Genomic DNA, 24,125 nt, shown 5'->3' on the forward strand with positions numbered 1-24,125 from the left:
TTAAACAAGTATAAGTGTAATTGTATATTCATTTAGTTTGTTCGCTAACATTAGCTAGACTTACTAGTAGGCTAGGTCTGCTGTGATCACATCAGTCGTATTGTGTAAGAAACAGGAAGACTCAATGGATGGTGACAGCTATGTGATGGTCGTCTCACGGGCTCCTCTGATTGGCAGGTGTCACCGTGGCTGAAGAGCCACGCACACCACCACCCACGATGACAGATTTGTCACTTCATTTTTCCCTGACTACTGGAGCAAGTGAGTAATTATGAGGGCTAGGTGAGAGGAGGGGGATGCTGACTGGGCAGGAATGAAACAGGCCTGTCAAAGAAAGGGGGAGAGAAAAAGAGAAAGAGGGGTGGGAGAGAAAGGAGGGGGTGAGAGAAGTAGAGATGAATAGGAAAAAAATCAAGAGGCAGGAGGAGGGGTGCTGTACTGTAGATGGAGAGAGAGAGAAAGAGAGAACGAGTCAGGGGGGGGGGGTGTACACAGGTATCCCCAGATTCATGGCTTTGACATCTGTGTCCTTCTCGACTCGCTGCTCACAGCCCGTTTGTCAACCCCCCCCCTCCTGGTCGGCCATGAAGGGAGGAGGAGGGGGTGGACGGACAAAAAAAGATCCCTTATCCCTTGACTACTCTGGTGAATGGGGAAATGGGGAATGGGGAAATTTAGGGATGAAGAGGTTAATGTGCTGGGTAGAATGAGGGAACTTCTGAAACACACACACTACTGCAACCCAGGAGATGGAGAAATAACACACATGAATGCACACACACGCACATGCCCATCAGTGAAATTAAGAAACCCCAAAAAGAGTTATGAGAGAATGCTTGACAAATAATGGCTTCCAACCAAGAGAAATCAGAGGTGGGGATTCAGTATCTTACCTATACTCTTTATCCTTCATTCTTTCTCTCCGTGCCCTCTGCTCCCCTCATCTGGCTCTGCCCCCTCTTTCCTCTTCATCTCGTTTTCTCTATCCATCCCGCTCTCTGCCCTCACATTTTCCCATCTTAATTGCTCTTTCCTTCTCTCCCTCTAGTTTGCACCCTCTTCTCCCCACCTTTTTCTCTTTCTACCTCCCCCTCCCCCTCCCCTCTCCAGGTGTGTGAGCATTCTGCAGCAAAAGGCAGCATCTCGGAACTACTCTCGGAACTACTCCTGTGAGGCCCTGTTTGTCACAAATCATTAAGCTTGGCCAGTGACAGACAGGAGCTGACCCTGAATGTCCATATGCTCTCTCACACACCAGTGCATTGTACATGCCGGCATGGGCTACACACACACGGTAAACGGTACAAAACCACACAGTCAGAAAAGCAGTGAAATACTGTACTGTGTACCATCTGTTAATATGTGTACACACTAGAGCTGGGCGATCTGGACAAAAAAGTTGTATCTCAATAAACTGACCCATTTTGCAACGATTTGTTTCACTTTTAATGCACAGTTCATTTCCATTAGTGGCAGGGTTCTTGACCAACTTTTCCCTGTGCCTTTGAGAAGTAAGACAACGGAGATGGGATGGTTAAAAAAATATGTTTGCTATTTCATCTAACGTCCGGAGAATGCATGATTTACATTTTGATGTGCACCCTGTTAAAATAGGATCTAGAATGATATTATGTATTTTTAACTTTTTAAGCGTGATCTGTCCAAACGGTCATGTGACGAAAAATCTGCGCACCGGAACAAAGTTCTTCGGTAGACTGGGATGCGACGACTATTGACAGACGCTAAGATACAAAACCAGTTGTTATGTGTTTCTTTCCACAAGAGATCACTTCCAGCATTGCTCAATCAGTACGCAAATCGAGAGGGGGGAAACAATGATGTGACGTAAGAAAAGCTGCTTCGGTAAGATGAAGACAATGTTGGTGTCTAATTTTCGATTTATCGTCTGTGCTCTAGTGTGCTTACACATACGCACATCAAACAAAGCCATAAATAAGAGAACAGACCTTTGCAATGCATCAACTGCAGTGGCTTTGCACTTCAGTAAAAACTAAGGCAGTCAAGTCTCCCACAAGTGATTTCTCCTGTAATTTAAAACTCCGGTTGCTTTCACCCCTTTTCGAATTTAAATCGATACACAGTAAAATGCAAAACGGCATGCACGGCCGGAGATAAGGCTCCAAAGACAGGCACGCACAATAAAATGTTGTAAATGTACATATAAAACCACACTGAACTGGCTTTGGATGGCTACTGCCTTCCACTACACTTCCTACAGGGGGCATTCGGTGGACCAGTACAGAAGTGTGTGTGCGTATCCATTCCTGTGTGTTTGCATACATGTCCATGTGTGTCCATACCAGAAAAAAGCTGCCTGATAGCTCTGCTCAGGTGTTGTGGTCACATGACGGTCATGCAACATCTAATGCCATTTTAAGCTCCACCCACAATATTATCAACCACAATAGGTAGGGCAAAAGAGAGATGGTAAAGAACCTGATCTAGCCTATTAACAAGTATTTTTTTATGTTTGTTTATTTATTTTGTGGTGGGGGGGATATGATATTTATACAGGCATTTAGACTATAAGCTATTTGCATAGGAGTGTATTATTCATTTTATGAGGGTTTAGGGTCAATAAATTCAGTAAGGTAAAGTGTGTGTGTGTGTCTCACCTGAGCCCCCTTCGGCCAGGTAGAGGTCTCTGGCGTAGAGCATGGACTCAAACAGTAGAAAGTAACCCTGGAAGAGAGAGTGAGGACAGATCAGTAAAATAAAATGGTCAGGGAGACATGTGAAGACTTGAATGTGATACAGTACAATCAAATCTTTATACAGATCCATTATACAGAGACAACGGAAATGTGTTAGTACTTGCCGTCACAGTACCCATCCCCACCACACAATTACCCACATTACAGTCTGGGAGCAGCACAGGGTCAACTTAGGGGCACATCGGTACAGCAACCCTCCGATGGGTTGCTGTACCGATGTGCCCCTAAGTTGACCCTGTGCTGCTCCCAGACTGTAATGTGGGTAATTGTGTGGTGGGGATGGGTACTGTGACGGCAAGTACTAACACATTTCCGTTGTCTCTGTATAATGGATCTGTATAAAGATTTGATTGTACTGTATCACATTCAAGTCTTCACATTCATTTCTTAGAAAGTAGTACAATTAATTCAATGAAGGTTGTATTATTAGTTAGGCGGTCTTGTACACATTCGCAGCTAAAAGGTGAATTGCAGTATGCAGACCAAAAAAATACAAAGTTTCAAATACTAAAGTCTTGACACCATCCGATGGCTTCTATTCTGCTGCCAGTCGAGTTGGATGGTACTAGGAAGGACAGGTAATGGTATTGCTGGAGTTGGCTCACCGGTCATGATAAAAACAGAGCTCAGAAATGTATTTAGTAAGCCTATAACCAGTAGTTCATACATTTTAAAACATCTTAATAAGAATGATAGACTGACTATAAAGTTAATGGAGTCTATATTCATACGACTCTTCATTTCATCAATTAAAGATCCAATATCGAATATCAAACTTCAACACAAACTTTATTTGAAGTGCATTTAAAATAGCAACACACTTAAAACAATATATATATTTTTAAGCTAACACAGAATCAAAGAACACAAAACACATAATTGATTAAAGGCCAAGCTAAAAAGGCAGGATGTCAAATGGGATTTAAACACCTCATATTTCAAAACCCTCATAATAAGAAAGAGACTATAAAGCTATTGGGGTTTATCCCAGTCTGCTGTCCCCACATGCTTCACGATGGCCACCATTGTTCCTGTACCCAAGAAGGCAAAGGTAACTGAACTAAATTAATATTGCCCCGTGGTACTCTTCATTCATCATGGGGCGATAGGCGCTGTTGCGCCTTCTTCACCACACTCTGTGTGGACGGAATATTTCCGATTGTCAGTGATGTGTTTGCCCGAGGAACGTGAAGCGTTTCACCTTCTCCATTGTGGTTCCATCGATGAGGATCGGGTGCGTGCTCCCTCTGCTGTTTCCTGAAGTACACAATCAGCTCCTTTGTTTCGTTGACATTAAGGGAGAGGTTATTATCCTGGCACCTCTCCGCTAGGGCTTTAAAAAATGCCACTTAATATAATGTTTACATACCCTACATTACTCATCTCATATGTATATACTGTACTCTATACCATCTACTACATCTTGCCTATACCGTTCTGTACCATCACTCATTCATATATCTTTATGTACATACTCTTTATACCTTTACACTTGTGTGTATGAGGTAGTAGTTGTGGAATTGTTAGGTTAGATTACTCGTTGGTTATTACTGCATTGTCGGAACTAGAAGCACAAGCATTTCGCTACACTCGCATTAACATCTGCTAACCATGTGTATGTGACAAATAAAACTTGATTTGATTAGATTTGATTCACCTCCTCCCTGTAGGCTGTCTCGTCATTGTTGGTAATCAGGCCTACTACTGTTGTGTCATCTGCAAACTTTTTGGAGAAATGTCCTCTGGTCTGATGTAACAGAAATAGAACTGTTTTGCCATAATGACCATCGTTGTGTTTGGAGGAAAAAGGGTGATGCTTGCTAGCTGAAGAACAGGGAAGCTCATCTGCGTGCTCGTCGTCCTTACCAGGGTCTTGACCTGACTGTAGTTCGGCGTCGTAACCAACTTTAGTGGGCAAATGCTCACCTTCGATGGTCACTGGCACGCTGTGGAAGTGTGCTCTTCGTGGATTAATCCCAGTTTCAATTGTACCGGGCAGACAGCGTTATCTTGAGGCCAATGGTTGTGCCATTCATCTGCCACCACAACCTCAGGTTTCAGCATGATAATGCACGGCCCCATGTCGCAAGGATCTGTACACAATTGCTGGAAGCTGAAAATGTCCCAGTTCTTCCATGGCCTGCATAGTCACCAGACATATCACCCATTGAGCATGTTTGGAATGGTCTTGGTTGACCTGTACGAAATCGTGTTCCAATTCCTGCCAATATCCAGCAACTTTGCACTGCCATTGAGGAGGAGTGGGACAACATTCCACAGGCCACAATCAACAGCCTGATCAACTCTATGCGACGGAGATGTGTTGCGCTGCATGAGGCAAATGGTGATCACACCTCCTACTTTTTGTAAGTATCTGTCACCAACATAAGACTAGGGTCTAATTATTTTCTTTCAATTGACTGATTTCCTTATTTAAACTGTAACTCAGTAAAATGTTTTAAATTGTTGCATGTTTCATTTATTTTGTTCAGTGTAGTTCAGATAAGAGATGTGCTGGTATCAGTAGTATCCCCCTCACAAACCCCCAGTGCAGCGATGTGGAGATGGCTCCTGTGTTTCTGTGTTTGGCTAATTAACAGCGTGTGTGTGTGTATATGAGACGGGCATAAAGGGGTCGGATTCAGTCACGCTGTCAGACTTGAAGGGATAGTCCCAACGCATCATGGGGAAAAAAGGGAGGCGTAACACTCCTTCCAAACGTTTCTCTTCCTCTCCGTCTCACTCCCTTCCCCTCCCTCTCCTTCAGGTGAGGCAGTGTCCCTTGAAATTGGGCTCTAAATTACGAGGTCGGGGTACATTGCAAGAGAGTTTTAACAACAACCTGGTCCTGAGAAAAGGACAGACCAGGACTAAAACAGTCAGCCAGTCAGTAGATAGGGACTTTGGTTCTGGAGTGGAAAAGATTGGGTTACTGTTGGGCCGGGGAGACGAATGTAGACCCTAACACTACTTTGAATTACGAGAGAATCACCATCATCTTTTAAGTTCATGCATGGGCCATGAGATGGTGGCAATTGCAGTTGGAGTGAGTTGTAAATTAGAGCTGGCTTCTTGTTTGTCTCCCTCCCTTTCTTATCTTCTCCCCTCTTTCTGCTGAAAGGTTGTCTTCATTTGAATAATAATCTCTTTGAATTATTATGCAGCAGACCAAAGCCATCTCGCTCGCTCGCTCTCTCCCTCCCTTTCTCTGCACCTCTCTACTCCTTTTCTCAAAGAGGTTCTGGCCCTAGCCCTTTTCCTGAACTACTACACATTTGGTATGCACAGATCTGAAAGGCCCTCTCAGAGGCCATATTGCTTTTGCCTATCCACCTCTTTACTGTTTGAATATCTGGATGAAAGCAACATGGCCTTATGGAGGGCAAGGGTGAGCTATCCCCATATTATTTACAGAAAAATATATATATTTTTAAACAGGAACGGGAAACAGTAAAGGAGCTAGGGGTTGAGATGGAACCGAGCCAAAAGAGAAGGAGTTAGGCCTATAGGAAGGGTTGCATGCTGGCTCGGAGAAAATGCCATTTGTCAGCAGTGCCCATCAAACCAGATGCAATAATGGAATAATACCCGGGCTACTGTGCTATTTAGTGGAGCAGAACACAGGGCCACGCCAGGGTCAGACCTTCCCCTCAACACAGGGGCTTCTGAGTAGCACGGGACGTGGAGTGCTCCACGACGAGTCATTGTAAATTGTTCAGTAGTCATTGTAAATTGTTCGGTAGTATTCCCCTCACACACCCCCAATATGGTTGAATACAAACAGTGTAGTTATTCCATCCGTAAAACAATCAAACAGGCAAAACATCAGTATAGAGTCAAAGTGGAGTCACAATTCAACCACTCAGACACGAGATGTATGTGGCAGGGTCTACAGACAATCACGGATTACAAAGAATAAACCAGCCACGTCATGGACACCGACGTCTTGCTCCCAGAAAAGCTAAACCCCTTCTTCGCCCACTTTGAAGATAACACAGTGCCACCGACGTGGCCCGCTCCCAAGGACTGTGGGCTCTCGTTCCCTGTGGCCAAAGTGAGTAAGACATTTAAAAGTGTTAACCCTCGCAGGGATGCCGGCATCCCTATCCGAGTCCTGGAGTGGAGTGTTTACGGACATATCCCAGTCTGCTGTACCCACTTGCTTCAAGATGTCCATCATTGTTCCTGGACCCAAGAAGGCACAGGTAACTGAACTAAATGATTATAGCAGTCACTTCTGTCGTCATAATTTAAACAACATTTTGTTTTACTTAACCTTTATTTAAATAGGCAAGTCACTTAAGAACAAATTCTTATTTACAATGACGGCCTACCAAAAGGCAAAAGGCCTCCTGCAGGGATGGGGTCTGGGATTAAAAATAAAAAAGTATAAATATAGGACAAAACACACATCACGACAAGAGAGACAACACTAAATAAAGAGATACCTAAGACAACAACATAGCATGGAAGCTACACAACATGACAACAACATGGTATCAACACAACATGGTAGCAGCACAAAACATGGTACAAACATTATTGGGCACAGTTAACAGCACAAAGGGCAAGAAGGTAGAGACAACAATAATCACATAAAGCAGCCACAACTGTCAGTAAGAGTGTCTATGATTGAGTCTTTGAATGAAGTGATTGAGTGTTCGTTGCAGGACGTTCCAGTTGCTAGCTTTAGCAAACTGAAAAGACGAGCGACCCAGGGATGTGTGCGCATTGGGGACCTTTAACAGAATCTGACTGGCAGAACAGGTGTTGTATGTGAAGGATGAAGGCTTCAGTAGATATCTCAGATAGGGGGGTGTGAGGCCTAAGAGGGTTTTATAAATAAGCATCAAGTCAAGTTGAGAGGCTAGTTAAGGATCATTTGACCTCAACCTTACCTGACACCCTAGATCCACTTCAATTTGCTTACTACCTCAATATATCCTAAGACGATGTAATCGACATTGCACTGCATACTGCTCTATCACACAATATCTACAGTTGAAGTCGGAAGTTTAAATACACCTTAGCCAAATACATTTGAACTCAATTCCTGACGTTTAATGCTAACAAAAAATCCCTGTCTTTGGTCAGTTAGGATCACCACTTTCTTTTAAGAATGTGAAATGTCCGAATAATAGTAGAGAGAATGATTTATTTCAGCTTTTATTTGTTTCATCACATTCCCAGTGGATCAGAAGTTTACATACACTAAATTAGAATTAGGTAGCATTGCCTTTATATTGTTTAACTTGGGTCAAACATTTTAGGTAGGCTTCCACAAGCTTCCCGCAATAAGTTGGTGAATTTTGTCCCATTCATCCTGACAGAGCTGGAGTAACTGAGTCAGGTTTGTAGGCCTCCTTGCTCGCACACGCTTTTTCAGTTCTTCCCACAAATGTTCTATAGGATTGAGGCCAGGGCTTTGTGATGGCCACTCCAATACCTTGACTTTGTTGTCCTTAAGCCATATTGCCACAACTTTGGATGTATGCTTGGGGTCCTTGTCCATTTGGAAGACCCATTTGCAACCAAGCTTTAGCTTCCTGACTGATGTCTTGAGATGATGCTTCAATAAATCCACATAAATCCACATATTTTCCTCCCCATGACGCCATTTTGCACGCCCAATTTTTCAGTTTTTGATTTGTTAAAAAAGTTTGAAATAACCAATAAATGTCGTTCCACTTCATGATTGTGTCCCACTTGTTGTTGATTCTTCACAAAAAAAATACAGTTTTATATCTTTATGTTTGAAGCCTGAAATGTGGCAAAAGGTCGCAAAGTTCAAGGGGGCCGAATACTTTCGCAAGGCACTGTAGTTTACAGTTAGTTACTTTTGTGTTTTTTATGGCGAAAATACTATCAAAACAAAATGTTGTGTTCCCATCCCTTACAATCAAAGCCTCTAACTGAATGCACTGCATTATAAATGAATACATCTTTCTTTTGTGCCGTATTTGAGGAAATTCATTGTGATTAATTGCGATTAACTAATGCTATTAACCCCTTACACTCATGGGAATTGGCCTATTTGGATAGGGCTAAATTTAAATGTTTCTTACAGGAGAAATATGGAAACCATATGCATAACCATGGTGGCAATTAAAAGGGAACAGTTTGGAGATTATGGAAAAATTATTAGACTAAAGATGAGTACAACAATTCACCTGACAAGACTGAATCCCAACATTACACTTTTTATTTTATGTGCACTTTACATTTACTGTACTTTTCTCAGCAAAATCTGAAAATAATCTGGATAAATTCAGTAACATGACAAGTATATTTGTGAAAAATTTGGGATAAGTGCAATTTAAGACAAAGAAAATGACAAGGGTTAGTGAGAGGTCTAACTGGTGTTTCCAAGTAGCCAAACACCTCTTCAAAGTGTGCACAGTTCCTAAGTAATTTCAATTCACTTATGACTCAAAGATGAGTCTTCAACTTTTTTATTTTTTAGATCTCCTAGTTGTGCAGTTGAGGAACAACAGAACGCACAACTGTACTTGTTTAGAACTCAGCCCTGCATCTATGCCTTTACAGAATTACTGTCAGGTGGGCATAATGTGAAAGCTTGTACAGTTGAAGTCGGAAGTTTACATACACTTAGGTTGGAGTCATTAAACTCGTTTTTCACCCACTCCCCAAATTTCTTGTTAACAAACTATAGTTTTGGCAAGTCGGTTAGGACATCTACATGGTGCATGACACAAGTCATTTTTCCAATAATTGTTTACAGACAGATTATTTCACTTATAATTCATTGTATCACAATTCCAGTGGGTCAGAAGTTTGCATACACTGAGTTGACGGTGCTTTTAAACAGCTTGGAAATTCCAGAAAATGATGTCATGGCTTTAGAAGCTTCTGATAGGCTAATTGACATCATTTGAGTCATTTGGAGGTGTATCAGGATGTATTTTAAAGGCCTACCTTCAAACTCAGTGCCTCTTTGCTTGACAATACGGGAAAATCATAAGTAATCAGCCAAGACCTCAGAAATAAAATTGTAGAACTCCACGAGTCTGGTTCATTCTTGGGAGCAATTTACAAATGCCTGAAGGTACCACGTTCATCTGTACAAACAATAGTACGCATGTATAAACACCACGGGACCACGCAGCCGTCATACAGCTCAGGAAGGAGACGTGTTCTGTCTCCTAGAGATGAACGTACTTTGGTGCGAAAAGTGCAAATCAATCCCAGAACAACAGCAAAGGACCTTGTGAAGATGCTGGAGGACTACGAGTCCAGACTACGGTTTTCAACTGCACATGGGGACAAAGATCGTACTTTTGAGAAATATCCTCTGGTCTGATGAAACAAAAATAGAACTGTTTGGCCATAATTACCATAGTGATGTTTGGAGGGAAAAGGGGGAGGCAGCATCATGTGGTAGGGGTGCTTTGCTGCAGGAGGACTGGTGCACTTCACAATATAATTGGCATCATGAGGGGGGAAAAATTGAAGCAACATCTCAAGACATCAGTCAGGAAGTTAAATCTTGGTCGCAAACGAGTCTTCCAAATGGACAATGACCCCAAGCATACTTCCAAAGTTGTGGCAAAATGGCTTAAGGACAACAAAGTCAAGGTATTGGAGTGGCCATCACAAAGCTCTGACCGCAATCCTATAGAAAATTTGTGGGCGCGAGCAAGGAGGCCTACAACCTGACTCAGTTACACCAGCTCTGTCAGGAGGAATGGGCCAAAATTCACCCAACTCATTGTGGGAAGCTTGTGGAAGGCTACCCGAAAACGTCTGACCCAAGTTAAACAATTTAAAGGCAATGCTGCCAAAAACTGATTGAGTGTATGTAAACTTCTGACCCACTGGGAATGTGATGAAAGAAATAAAAGCTGAAATAAATCATTCTCTCTACTATTATTCGGACATTTCACATTCTTAAAATAAAGTGGTGATCCTAACTGACCTAAGACAGGGATTTTTTTACTCTGATTAAATGTCAGGAATTGTGAAAAACTGAGTTTAAATGTATTTGGCTAAGGTGTTTTTAAACTTCCGACTTCAACTGTAATTTAATTGTTACTAGTTACTACTGCCAACATGTATAGCTAAATTATAGACTACGATATTACAGTGTTAGGCTTTCACAAAGCAATTCAGATACGCAGATCATAATTTGTGTGCATAGAATTGAGTCATGAGTGTATTCAGGCCAGTGGCGGTTGGTGCCGTTTAAAATGAGGGGGATGATTATTTGTTTTATGAGCATGGCCTTATTTCTATTCCAGCATGTAGGATGACTGTCATTCATATTCCACACACCCAGCTCAATGCAACATCGATAGGTTTAGGCTACTACATAATACTCTAATTTTCCCTCTACTCATCATGAGGTTGCTACAACCTAGCCTATGAATTAAAGTTTATAACGTTCGAGAGAATTTTGAATAATCAAGGTGACAGACAGTGACACAGTCAATACGGCCTTGCACACTCTTGCCTGCATTTAGCTGATCTAGGGTGTATTCTTTAGGCCAAAGGTTGCAAATGAGAGTTTCTATTAGACTAATTCAGTTATGTTATCCCCGTTTTGTTCTGTTTGCTTCCATATAAGAAACGTTTTTCAACAGAATCGGCGGAATGAACACACCCCTGAACACACACAAACAGTTCACTTTCATAGCAGCCACATAAAAACAGAATGATCACTTTGCTCATTGTATATATATTTCCTAAAGACCAATTATTATTCTGATCCTGTTTAGTGCATGGGCACTTCCGTCCCAATTTCTGCACTGGATTACAGACTATTCTCTAAAAGGTACTTTTTCCCTAATTAATCAGTTACCAGTTTTGGCCATTAAAGGCAAAGATCCAGGGCCTGTGGCAATCATGTTGGAGATGGTGGTCCTTTCCCCTCTTTTGGGTCAAGAGTTAAGAGAGTAAGAGAGGAGAAAATTACTTTTCTAGTCCTGCTAGGTCACATGGTATCACACCAACAGTAAGGGTTGAGCTATTTTTATGACCCATTGCCTTGGAGAGAGAAAGTATTTTGTGGACATATTTAAAATATCTTAAAACTTATTTTTAGCTTTGCTTTTCCTTAGGGTGATTTTTAGTTGTTCAGTTTTTGTCATTCTTTTGTATTTTTATCTTGGGTTTGTTGTGTAGTAAATATTTCAGCTTTTATTTTCATAGTGTTTTATTTGTCTTTCCTGTGAAGCACATTGCGTTGCATTCCATGTCTGAAATGTGCTGTATAAATAAAGCTTGACATAATAACCGAAAGTTGGTTAAGGTCAATTCAACTACCTCATCCCCATATTACTATTTATCTTCTTGCTCTTTTGCATCCCAGTATCTCTACTTGGACATCATCATCTGCACATCTATCACTCCAGTGTTAATGCTAAATTGTAATTATTATGCATCTATGGCCTATTTATTGCCTTACCTCCCTAATCCTCTACATTTGCACACACTGTACATATATTTTTCTATTGTGTTATAGACTGTACGTTTGTTTATGTGCAACTCTGTGTTGTTGTTTTTGTCGCGCTGCTTTGCTTTATCTTGGCCAGGTCGCAGTTGTAAATGAGAACTTGTTCTCAACTGGCCTACCTGGTTAAATGAAGGTGAAATAAATAAAACAAATACAAAAAATGTTCAGTTTGTGTCTGTGAATGTGGATGTGCACATGTTTGTGTTTTCAACTGTGTGTCTCTGTGTGAGTGTATGTGTGTATGTGCCTATGCATGTGTGAGTGACTGACGGTCAGTCCGACTGGGCGACAGGATGACTGATTACTGCTGTCCTCTACTTGGGCAGGTGAAACTCCTATTACTGATAATGAGGCTAGAGAGGAGAGGCTGCCATTAATTTGTCTCCACAGATCTAACGCACACAGTCAGTGTGTTTGTGTGTGCGCGCACCCACAATTGCTGAACTCTCCCCAAATAAACTCTGGTGCCCTCCAAAGTGGACGTCGAGGCAAACTTTGCACACTTCAAGACAAATCCTTGTAAAATATGATTAAAAACAACACTGTCAAATCTACAGACCACAACCATTAAGCAAAAGTCCTTCACGTCTTCTTTTTGCTTCATAAGTTATGAAAAGTGCCTTTTCCTCAATTCAATTACAGTTGTAGTCGGAAGTTTAAATACACCTTAGCCAAATACATTTAAACTCAGTTTTTCACTATTCCTGACATTTAATCCTAGTAAAAATACCCTGTGTCTTAGGTCAGTTAGGTCACCACTTTATTATAAGAATGTGAAATGTCAGAATAATAGAAGAGAGAATGATTTATTTCAGCTTTTATTTCTTTCATCACATTCCCAGTGGGTCAGAAGTTTACATACACTCAATGAGTATTTGGTAGCATTGCCTTAAAACTTGGGTCAAACGTTTTGAGTGGCCTTCCACAAGCTTCCTAAAATAAGTTGGGTGAATTTTGGCCTATTAACTGCCTTCCGGAGAAAAAAAATATTTTCTGACAGCCTTCTTTCCAAATCAAGCTCACCCTGCTTCATTCTCTATTCACAGTTACAGTATTTGCTAATCACTTCCCAGTGACCTAGGCCAACCAATGGAATTAGGCTTTGCGATCACATTGAAGAGACCTCAATGTGGATTTCCATATTAATACTTCAGCCCGAAAGTATCTCTCTAGTACCTCTCTAGTACCTTTTCACTACACCTAAAGTCTGAGGGTTCAAGGCTACAAAACGGATTCTAAAAGCCAACTTCGCTCATGAGAGTCCCCCCTCCCCCTCTCATCATAAACAGTCACCTAGACCCATCAGACCTCATTGATCTCTGGGTGACAATCTTTATTTAGCTTCTCAGTAATTCAGCCCCTTCTCCCCCCAGTCAGAAGTCTCTTAACTCTGGCTTCATCCCAAATGGAACCTTATTCCCTACATAGTGCTCTACTTCTGATCAAAGCCCTGTGGCCACTGGTCAAAATTAGTGCACTATATATGAAATAGTGTGCCATTTGGGACACAGTCTTTGTGAGAGACAGAAGAAAGAGTAGAACAGAGAAAGGAACGGATCAATGCTTTGAGTTATGAAACAACAGTGGCACAGCTAAAGGCCATCTCTCAAACAAAACCCTGGATAGGTAGACAGGCGACTTGTTTCACAAAATGAACCCCCCCCCCCCCCCCCCCCCCTCCACCTCCACCTCACCCCCGTTAATCACCAGCCCGAATGATCCCCCTATTGTCTAGTCTGAAAGTGGGAGACTGCCAGAAGTTCAGACATTTTCTGATGGAACTTGTCGCTTCTCCCTCGGGGTAGAGAGACCTTACTGGGTGGATCACTTTACATCACCCAGTTAACTTGTGTGTGTGTGTATTACTAGTGTGTGTATTACTGAGTAGGCTTCACCAAGGGCCAATATTTTCAATCAAACACTACGAGTAGTAGCATATGACAAATTGTTCTCATAACACAAAGGATGCTTTCTTTGCCATTGTTATGATTATCTCAGAGATAAAACATATTTCTCCATGGCGAGTCAAATATTTGTAAAAAGTACTCCAAGTCAAACTGAATTAAAACTGTTATGTGCCTTTAATATTCTCAGATTACTTCAAGAGTAAAAAGAAGCAGCCATCTTCTCCAGAAGTGTCTAATTTTAGTGATGTCCCTCCTGTGTATCCCTACCATCCTTTTGGCTGGTTGGCAGAGGTATGACCCATATTCCCTGTCCCTTGTTGGAAGCATTAGGAGGCTCAGGGTACCTGGTTGGCACTGCTCTCCTCTGTCTACCCCTGTGCTCTTTGGGTGTGTGTGTGTGTGTGTGTGTGTGTACCCATGAGTGTGTGTTGGTCATCTCTATGTGTGTGTGTGTGTGTGTGTGTGTGTGTGTGTGTGTGTGTATCTCCTCTGTGTGCTGGACAGCGCTGGGGGGCATAGGGGGCCAGTTTAGTGATATATTACAACGTTCACAGCCTGACACTTGGCATGGGGATCAGCATAGTCCTAGGTTCTGCCAAAATCACTCTAGTCTATGAGTAAAGCCACTACACAAAGTCATCAAAGTCAAGCCCCACACCCAGGCTAATATGGCAAATTGATAAGTTAGTAATATTGATAGCCTATAGATGAATCAAAGTCATGATGGCAAGAACAACTTCCTGAGGTATTAAAATAAGTGATTTATATCACTCTGTTGGTAAATACTTGCATCAGATCACATCTATAAAAGGATTGGTATTCTGGTTCAAATCCATTGATGACAACTTGAAGACCTTGTTGGGACTAAACCGCTGTAAGACATAGGGCTACATCAGTCTCTTGCTGTCGGGACTCAGACTTACTTCTACTTACCGCCAACAAGGTCGCAGACTCAATTAATTTACAACTCGGCGAGGGCTGTCATTTCTCCACTTTACACAGGCAGATCCCAGGGCAGTGTTTTGGGGCCCTGCACTCTTTGAGAAATGTCCAGTCGCTGCGGTGATGAGGAGTGACAGGATTCTCAGACTTATTAGCGTTCTGCGAGCCGGTGTCATTAGAGATTCGCATCACGCTGTGAATTACTATTTCCCCCTGTAACGGTGTGAGCGTCCGTGCGAACCGCAATGCTCTGTTCTGTGACCCCCCCCCCCCCCCCGAGTGACCCCAGGGGTTCGGGGAAGGCTGGGGTGGGACGTGAGTGAGGACAGATACGGCCTGCTCATGAATTAAGGATGACTTCAGTGGTGTTCAACTTTCAACCCCTACGTCCGTATCGCCGGCAAGGATCTGGCTGACAAATGGGTATCAGTGCTCAGAGCGACTCCAAGTAACTCTGCTTCCCTGGTTAAGTATTCAGGAGGGGACATGGCCGGGGCTAATTCTGAACATGCCATGTTTAAAATAGTCACAGCTGCTGCTACTGATGGGGAGGTTTCTATAATGTATGTTGAGATATTGTTCCAATTTTACAGGGTTTGGGGAATTTCCATTTAAATTCAAGACGATTCAGGAAATATTTAGAAAAAGATACAGTATCTTTGGAATGTCCATCACATTTTTTTAAACCACAACCTGTAATTATTCAAGTGATAACTGAACCTAAAGTAAACAACTAAAATAATGAGTGCGAACAGTGAACTAACCATCCATTCTGAGATGATGATGTCCACCATCTCAAGGGGCAGTTTGACCTCCTCTATCCTGCCCTTTATCAGAGTGACCCTGTCCTACAGCTGGTTCGACCTAAGAGGAAATGAGACATTAAAAGAAAAAACATGTTATCTTTCCTGTTCAAAACATTTTTATTGCAATAATGAAACAAGACACTATGCGATAGTCCAAAATTACAGCCAGAGTGTTTCATTTTCTTATCTTAATTCATGTACTTTTTCATTTAATCCAAAATGAACAAATGAGATGTTAAATAACAAAGTGTTGAATGATGCTTTCAGCAAATAGGCCAAAACCATGGATCAGGCACAGTTCTACTCAACATCATTGGTACTTTTACACTTACATTCAACTCTAGAATAGAATAGTTGTAATCATGGTAACAAATCAATAGCTGTACTATGATCTCCTAACAACACACGGCTTTTGTGTAATATTCTAAGGTTAGGACTGCTATTCTTATTAAGTGGTCTATTATCTCTCACAAGTATAAAAAAGTCCCCGTAGTTGAGGCACAGCAAACAGTGAATTTGTTCCGACATATACCCAACCTACTACTCTAACATTGGTCAAAAGCCAAGCCATTTTGGGTAAGTAGGACATAATTGTTCCTCCCCTGTGGCCTTTTCACATAGAGGTTTGTGTGTTAACAAACACCCAACCTGACCTGTGTGTGTGTGTGTGTGTGTGTTGTGTGTGTGTGTGTGTTGTGTTGTGTGTGTGTGTGTGTGTGTGTGTGTGCGTGCAGTACAGATGAGGTGTGTGTATACACAATACATTCGAGTCCGTACTGATGTGGTGACTACGAGAGTGCACCCTGTTTAAATGATCCTTCCTTTTCTGACCGGCAACCCAGGGTATCAATCTCTGTGCATATTCCATTATCATGACAGCTAATGTTACTGGGGACAGAATAATTACTCATGGCCCAAGAGTGCATTTCTGCAGCGCTGATCCTTATCTCGCGCTCCCTCTCTCGCTCGCTATCACATTCTCCCAGAATCACTCTCTAACGTTCTCGCTATCCCCCTTCTCTACCTCCCTTCCTTTTTCTCCCTCCCTTCAGGAGTGGGAAACACTGTAATCTCATTATTGGGGTAATTTAGAGGACAATGCCAGGACACTGGGGGAGGGGAATGGGGGGGGGGGGGGGGTGTAAAGGGGCGTTGAGAGGTAGAAAGAGATAATGACCAAAAGAAAGAGAGCGAAAGAGAGTGTGTGTATGTGTTAGAGAAAGAGAGACGGACATAGACAGAGACGTTCTTCTGGTTGCTTGTGGTGTTAATCCTGTACCCCTTGTGGGTTAAATACACATGTCTCATCATCCTAAATCCATCAGTATCAGAGTAGCAGGATTATGCCATAACTCCCGTGGGGGTACAGGGCTCTACAGTGAGTCTATTTAACTCGCATAGGCACCTTAATGCACCTGGATTTTTTGCACCTCGAAAAATGTTGGATTCTAGCTTTATTACCTCAAATATTTGTAATTGTGTTTATAAATCTCTTTGTGTGCGCCTATATTTTTCAATTTAGGTGCACACGTGCTCCTTATAAATAAAGCATAGTTTATTCCCCAATGTCCTACAGCCCAAAAAAATCTATATTATATATGCTCAATGGTTTGTTTATTAGGTACACCACCCTGTTCACAAAAATGGTTTGGTCCTGAGACAGGCCACTTGAGTGTATAGTTAAGGTATTTTAACATTTTATTGACAAATTTAGGATAGTAATGTAGATTGGGAGATCGATGAGAGGGACAAAGCAGAGAATGTGAGTTGAGGATTGGGGGATGGAATTGCTGCCTCCAGGGACAAATGTGGTCTGGGGGTGGCAGCCCTACACTACAACTAGACCAGCCAATGACACAGTTCGATAGTATTTTGAGTGGAACATTCCTTTAAAAACCAATATGGTTCAGTCTTCAAATCTCCATCAGGGTGCTGTTCCTAAAGTATTCCTATCTGTGAGCATGGCTTCCAGTGCAGCTGGTTGAAGAATTAAACAACAGTATAGCTCTCAATGCAACACTCGACTAATCAGACAATTCAGTCAGATTATCTGTATAATAAAATGCCTTGTAATCCATCAATAATCTCCCATTTTTCAAAGGCAACGACTGTAACTTAACTTATCCTGTTTTCTAATTTAAACATATGAGCGAGTGAGAGCGAGATTCCTGTCTGGCGTACAGCAACCATTTTAATTAGAGCCCGAACAATATATCGGTTCAGACATTATCGGTCGATATAGGCTTTTTAAAGCTATATCGGTATCGGCCGAAATAGGGTGGAAAAAGGGAATCTAATGCTTATCTGAACACTTATCTGAACCATAATCATGATGTGTCATTATTGTCACAATGTAAGAAATCAACATAGGATGTAACTTTAAAATGTTTCATTATATATATATATATATATATATATATATATTTGTAAGTTTTGTCTCCCTACCAAAAAAAAATCTGAATTGGACACAAAATAGCATATCTGTAGTAGGGCTGTGACAGTAATTGAATAACCATGTAACTGACGGTTATGGATAGAGACCGTCATGAAAATAAAATAACCAGCAAAACCGTTTAAATAGGCCTATATTCATTTTTGTATATATTTTTTTCTTTATTTTCATGTAGTTGAACTTTACCTAACAGCGGGAATGTTTACTAATGATTATAAGCAATTGTTTTGCTAACTCTATCTATTCAACTTTCTACATCTCCTCTTTCCAACTTTCTCGAGCAGCTAATTGCTAGATGCGCGGGGGTGTAGAGGGCTATAGGCTATGGCAGTTCAATAAAAAATAAAAATTGATGCGTGGCTCGTTTTGATTGCTTGCTAGTAAATAAATAAAAAGGTTGGATATGTCTGACTATTCATGAATTATTCAACAGCAGCCGACAAGGTTGTTCTGGCTCTGAAGCCTATAATGCACTAATGTGTCAAATGGACAATGAGCCAATCCTCTCCAACCTGGCATGGTATAATTTGATACGGAATATTTTCTTATTATATAGACTAATCAACGTTGATCAGGACCGGTCCTGGGCGATATGCTGCCGTACACAAAAAAAATTGCCATCCTCCTATCCCCGCAAAGTAGAATAGTAGCCTATGAATACCCATTTGGTAGCCTACCGTTTGTAAAACATGCATTTTTATGTTTATACCAGTCATTAGGTTACATTCATTTATGTTAATGCATGTATTACAGCAATTTACCACTGTCATTTTCTGAGTGGAAACATTGTTAGCAGAGTTCAAAACCTGCTACACTTGTGAGAAACAAGTTTTGATTTATTTCATACCATCATTTTTGCGCTCCATGTGAGCAATGAGAATGTGATACAACTGCATTGTTGAATTTCACTACACCCGCAATAACATCTGTTAAATACAGTGCATTCGGAAAGTATTCAGACCTGTTGACGTTTTCCACATTGTTACATTACAGCCCTGTTCAAAAATGTATAAAATTATTTTTTCCCTCAATCTACAAACAATACTCCATAACGGCAAAGCAAAAACAGTTTTTTAGAAATTTTTAAACATCAAATTTACATAAGTATTCAGACCCTTTACTCAGTATTTTGTTGAAGTACCTTTGGCAGCGATTACAGCCTCAATTCTTCTTGGGTATGATGCTACAAGCTTGGCACACCTGTATTTGGTGAGATTCTCCCATATTTCTCTGCAGATCCTCTCAAGCTCTGTCAGGATAGATGGAGAGCGTTGCTGCACAGCTATTTTCAGGTCTCTCAAGAAATGTTAGATCAGATTCTAGTCCAGGCTCTAGCGGGGCCACTCAAGGACATTGACACTTGTCCCAAAGCCACTCATCCATTGTCTTGGCTGCGTGCTTAGGGTTGTTGACCTGTTGGAAGGTGAACCTTCACCCCAGTCTGAGGTCCTGAGCGCTCTGAAACAGGTTAAAATCATGCTCCGTTCATCTTTCCCTCGATCCTGACTAGTCTCCCAGTCCCTGCCGCTGAAAAACATCCCCACAGCATGATGCTGCTTCACCATAGATATGGCATTCAGGTTAGAGTTCAATCTTGGTTTCATCATTGGTTTCATCTGACCAGAGAATCTTGTTTCTCATGGTCTGAAAGTCTTTTAGGTGCCCTTTGGCAAACTCCAAGCAGGCTTGCGTCTGGCCACTCTAACATAAAGGCCTGACTGGTGGAGTGCTGCAGAGACGGTTGTCCTTCTGGAAGGTTCTCCCATCTCCACAGAGGAACTCTGGAGTTCTGTCAGATTGACCATCAGGTTCTTGGTCACCTCCCTGACCAAGGCACTTCTCCCCTGATTAGTCAGTTTGGCTGGGTGGCCAGGTCTAGGAAGAGACTTGGTGATTCCGAACTTCTTCCATTTAAGAATGATGGAGGTCACTGTGTTCTTGGGGACCTCGACACAATCCTGTCTCGGAGCTTTACAGACAATTCCTTCAACCTCATGGCTTGGTTTTTGTTCGGACATGCACTGTGAACTGTGGGAACTTAACAAGACAGGTGTGTGCCTTTCCAAATCATGTCAAATCAATGGAATTTACCACAGGTGGACAAGTTGTACAAACAACTCAAGGATGATCAATGGAAACAGGATGCACCTGAGATTGTTACGGTGCGTGAATGAGGACCCAAAAGCGAATTAACTTAGACAGAGCTTCTTTAATTACCAAACATAGGTAGGCTCAGACGGACCGGCAGATTCCGACAGGACAAGACAAGGTTACAGCAAACATGACGACAGTCTGGTTCAGGCATGAAACACAACAAACAAGAATCCGACAAGGACAGGAACAAAAACAGAGAGAGATATAGGGACCTAATCAGAGGGAAAAAGGGAACAGGTGGGAAACGGGGTGAATGGGTAGTTAGGAGGAGACAAGGCACAGCTGGGGGAAAGAGGAGGAGAAAAGGTAACCTAACAACGACCAGCAGAGGGAGACAGGGTGAAGGGAAAGGACAGAGACAAGACACAACATGACAGTACATGACAGAGATACATTTCAAGTCTCATAGTAAAGGGTATGCAAACATATGTAAATTTGTTTTTTCAGTTGTTTTTTTATAAATTAGCAAACATTTCAAGCATGTTTTCACATTGTCATTATGGGGTATTGTGTGTAGATTGATGGGGGGAAATTTAATCAATTTCAGAATAAGGCTGTTACATAACAAAATGTGGAAAAGGGGAAGGGATCTGAATACTTTCCGAATGCACTGTATGTGTAGGTGACCAATACAATTTGGTTTGATTTTCCTACTCTGTCCTGTACATTTTTCCTGAGCATGCATGGAAGCACCTGGCCTGCTTCTTGCAAATGTCAAATGTAGGAAAGTTCTGTCATTTTTTATTCACCTCACACAGTAAATCGACAGTCATTTAAATGTTGTTTTTTAAGTCGTTTTTTTTAAACATCCATTCAAAATATAATACTCCATACTTTCATTGTCAATTCATTATATTATAGCCTACTTTCAGTAAAGCCTAAGGTAGGCCTTGGTTTTTTAAAACTTTTTAAGGAAAGAATAAATATTTGCTTGTGTGGCTTTGATTAAAGGGTGCTTTTACAGCGTTGTGTATGAGTGTGCTGATTCTCTCTATATGCCTACATGTCCATTCAAAAATGTTCCTAAAGTAGCCCATCTGGACTCCATCTCTTTAGACTCAAATGCTCCTGTCATGATTTAATCTTGTAAACTGCCTCTTCAGTAGCTTAGGCTACATTCTTTCATTAAGACGTCCTCTGAAGAAAATGTGTCAATGCCACTGCTATCGAATGACCTCAGCAGCATGGTTTGTGACATTATACAAATATTTCGGGAAAAGTGGGAGAAAACCCATTGGACTTAATTTGAATGGTTTTGTGCATAAAAATGGGATCTGCATTTTAAAAAAATACATGTGCAGAAAAGCCAACAGACAAGGTAAGCATATATCTTTATTTTCACTCCATTGTTGGGAGGCAGGTAGCCTAGTGGTTAGAGCGCGGGTGCCTGTAACGGTTTTCTTCTGTGGACGAAGGATCGGACCAAAGCACAGCGTGTTTAGAGTTCAACATTTTTAATAAAGACCATAAACGTGAACACTATAAAATACCAAAACAACAAATGTGAAAAATCAAAACAGTCCTATCTGGTGCATTGACACAAAGACAGAAGACAGGAAACAACCACCCACAAAACCCAACACAAAACAGGCTACCTAAATATGGTTCCCAATCAGAGACAATGTCTAACACCTGCCTCTGATTGAGAACCATATCAGGCCAAACATAGAAAACGGGAAAACTAGGCACACAACATAGAATGCCCACTCAGCTCACATCCTGACCAACACTAAAACAAAGAAAACACAAAAGAACTATGGTCAGAACGTGATGATGATTGTCGATTAACATGATTGTCGATTAAGGCAGCTCCCCGCACCTTTCAGATTCAGAGGCATTCAACTGACTAGGTATCCCCCTGTATCTATTTAACTAGGCAAGTCAGTTAAGAACAAATTCATACCTACAATGGCAGCCTACCCCGGCCAAACCCTAACGACGCTGGGCCAATTGTGCGCCTCCCTATGGGACTCCCAAACACAGCCGGTTGTGATACAGCCTGGAATCGAACCCGAGTCTATAGTGATGCCTCTAGCACTGAGATGCAGTGCCTTAGACCGTTGCACCACTCGGGAACCTATTGTTGTGTCCATTGATGTTGTGTCAATACAAAAACGCAACAGATCCTTTCCAGACTGGCATTTCTTCATTTGTTGATGAATATTTATTAGTAATAACCTGAATAATAATAATAAGCTATGATAATAACGAAGTGTAATGGTTTGTTTCATGTAGGTTTTTTATTAAAAGCATATCCATGTAAACTTGTGTACAAACAGAATTGCGACCTCCCCTTTTTTGACCCCCCTGAACAGCTATGTTGGTGACCGTGTACATTGCCCTGGCCAATTACTGTAACCTCAAATTCCAAGACCGTCACAGCCCTAATTGGTCGGGCTCAAATTTTAATTACATATCCTTATATACAGGGATGCAAACTGTTGAGGGCCCAAAAAGGTTACACTTTTTTTTGCACTGAATCCCTGCTAGGGGGAAATGCAGGTTTTAACTAATTAAACAACAAAGAATGTGATCTACATGATCAGTGTCTGTGTGTAAAATAACGTGTGAAACTAAAAGCTAAAATATGTAAAGTAAGCAATCCAATGTTATTTGTTGCTTAGACTTTACTGCAAATGACACTCAAGTCTTGAGAAAAAAACAATACACTAATATTGCAGGTAGCCATGACAGCCTTTATTATGACCACACACATCTAAATTTTGCACTTGGGAAAAAAACATCTTAATGTAGAAATAGAATGAAACAAACAGGCATTCTATTTTGCTCTATTATAGTGGCCACTATAGTGGTTATCGATCAAGTGCACAAGGCTACATGTGTGCAAAAATAACGGTCACCAAGTAAAAAAAAAATGTAATAACCCTCACTCACACGTGTTACTGTCAAGTTCAACACAACAAAAGCAATCTCTTTGGGCTACACATTATTACATTGTTAACTTTCTGCCTGTGGACATCTGTTCTACAATGTGCCAGCAGAGCATGCTACCCTTTGTTGGCATAATTGATCTCTTTCAGGCAGACAGTACACCTGGCATACCCCTTTTAATCCACTGACTGAAAAAGTGAGAAAGAGGCCAAGTGTGTGGTGTTCCTTTCACCTCTATGGTGGCATCCAGCTTAAACCAGGCCCAGCTCCAGCTATACTTCAACCCTGAATCCACTTGTTTAATAAGCAACGCCTCATTTTCACCTAATTCCCTCATTCTGAAAAATTAACCACATACTCTAGAGGGAAAATATCCATTCACAGATAGTTTGTTAGCTAGTTAACATTTCACACAGATTGCCAGGGTCCAATAACCAACTAACACGTTGTAATTTGAGGAAAGGCAAGGAGTCGTAAACCAGTTAATACTATAGCGAATTTCAATATAGCGAACATCAAATGCGCTAACGTTAGCTGTCTGACTATTAGCCAGCTAATTCTCACACTATGAACTCAATTATTTGATCAGGTAAATGTTCTAATGTTGCTCAACATTTCTCTGGCTAGCTAACGGAGAATACTTAATGCTAACAATACTTGTTCCACCACACTTTTCCCTCACCTCAAACTTTCCAAATGCCAGTTGTTTTTCGGTTATAGCTCATGAAGTATACTTCATCATCTTCTCACCCCCGTCTCCATGGT

The 24,125-nt window shown here is 41.4% G+C and overlaps 1 pseudogene; it reads right to left on the minus strand.

Moving 5' to 3' along the window:
* LOC110506081 overlaps positions 1–24,125 on the minus strand; it is a 119,135-nt pseudogene that overhangs the window by 73,391 nt on the left and 21,619 nt on the right.

This window comes from Oncorhynchus mykiss, chromosome 26 (genome assembly GCF_013265735.2).
Source record: "Oncorhynchus mykiss isolate Arlee chromosome 26, USDA_OmykA_1.1, whole genome shotgun sequence".
NCBI classification, from domain to species: domain Eukaryota; kingdom Metazoa; phylum Chordata; class Actinopteri; order Salmoniformes; family Salmonidae; genus Oncorhynchus; species Oncorhynchus mykiss.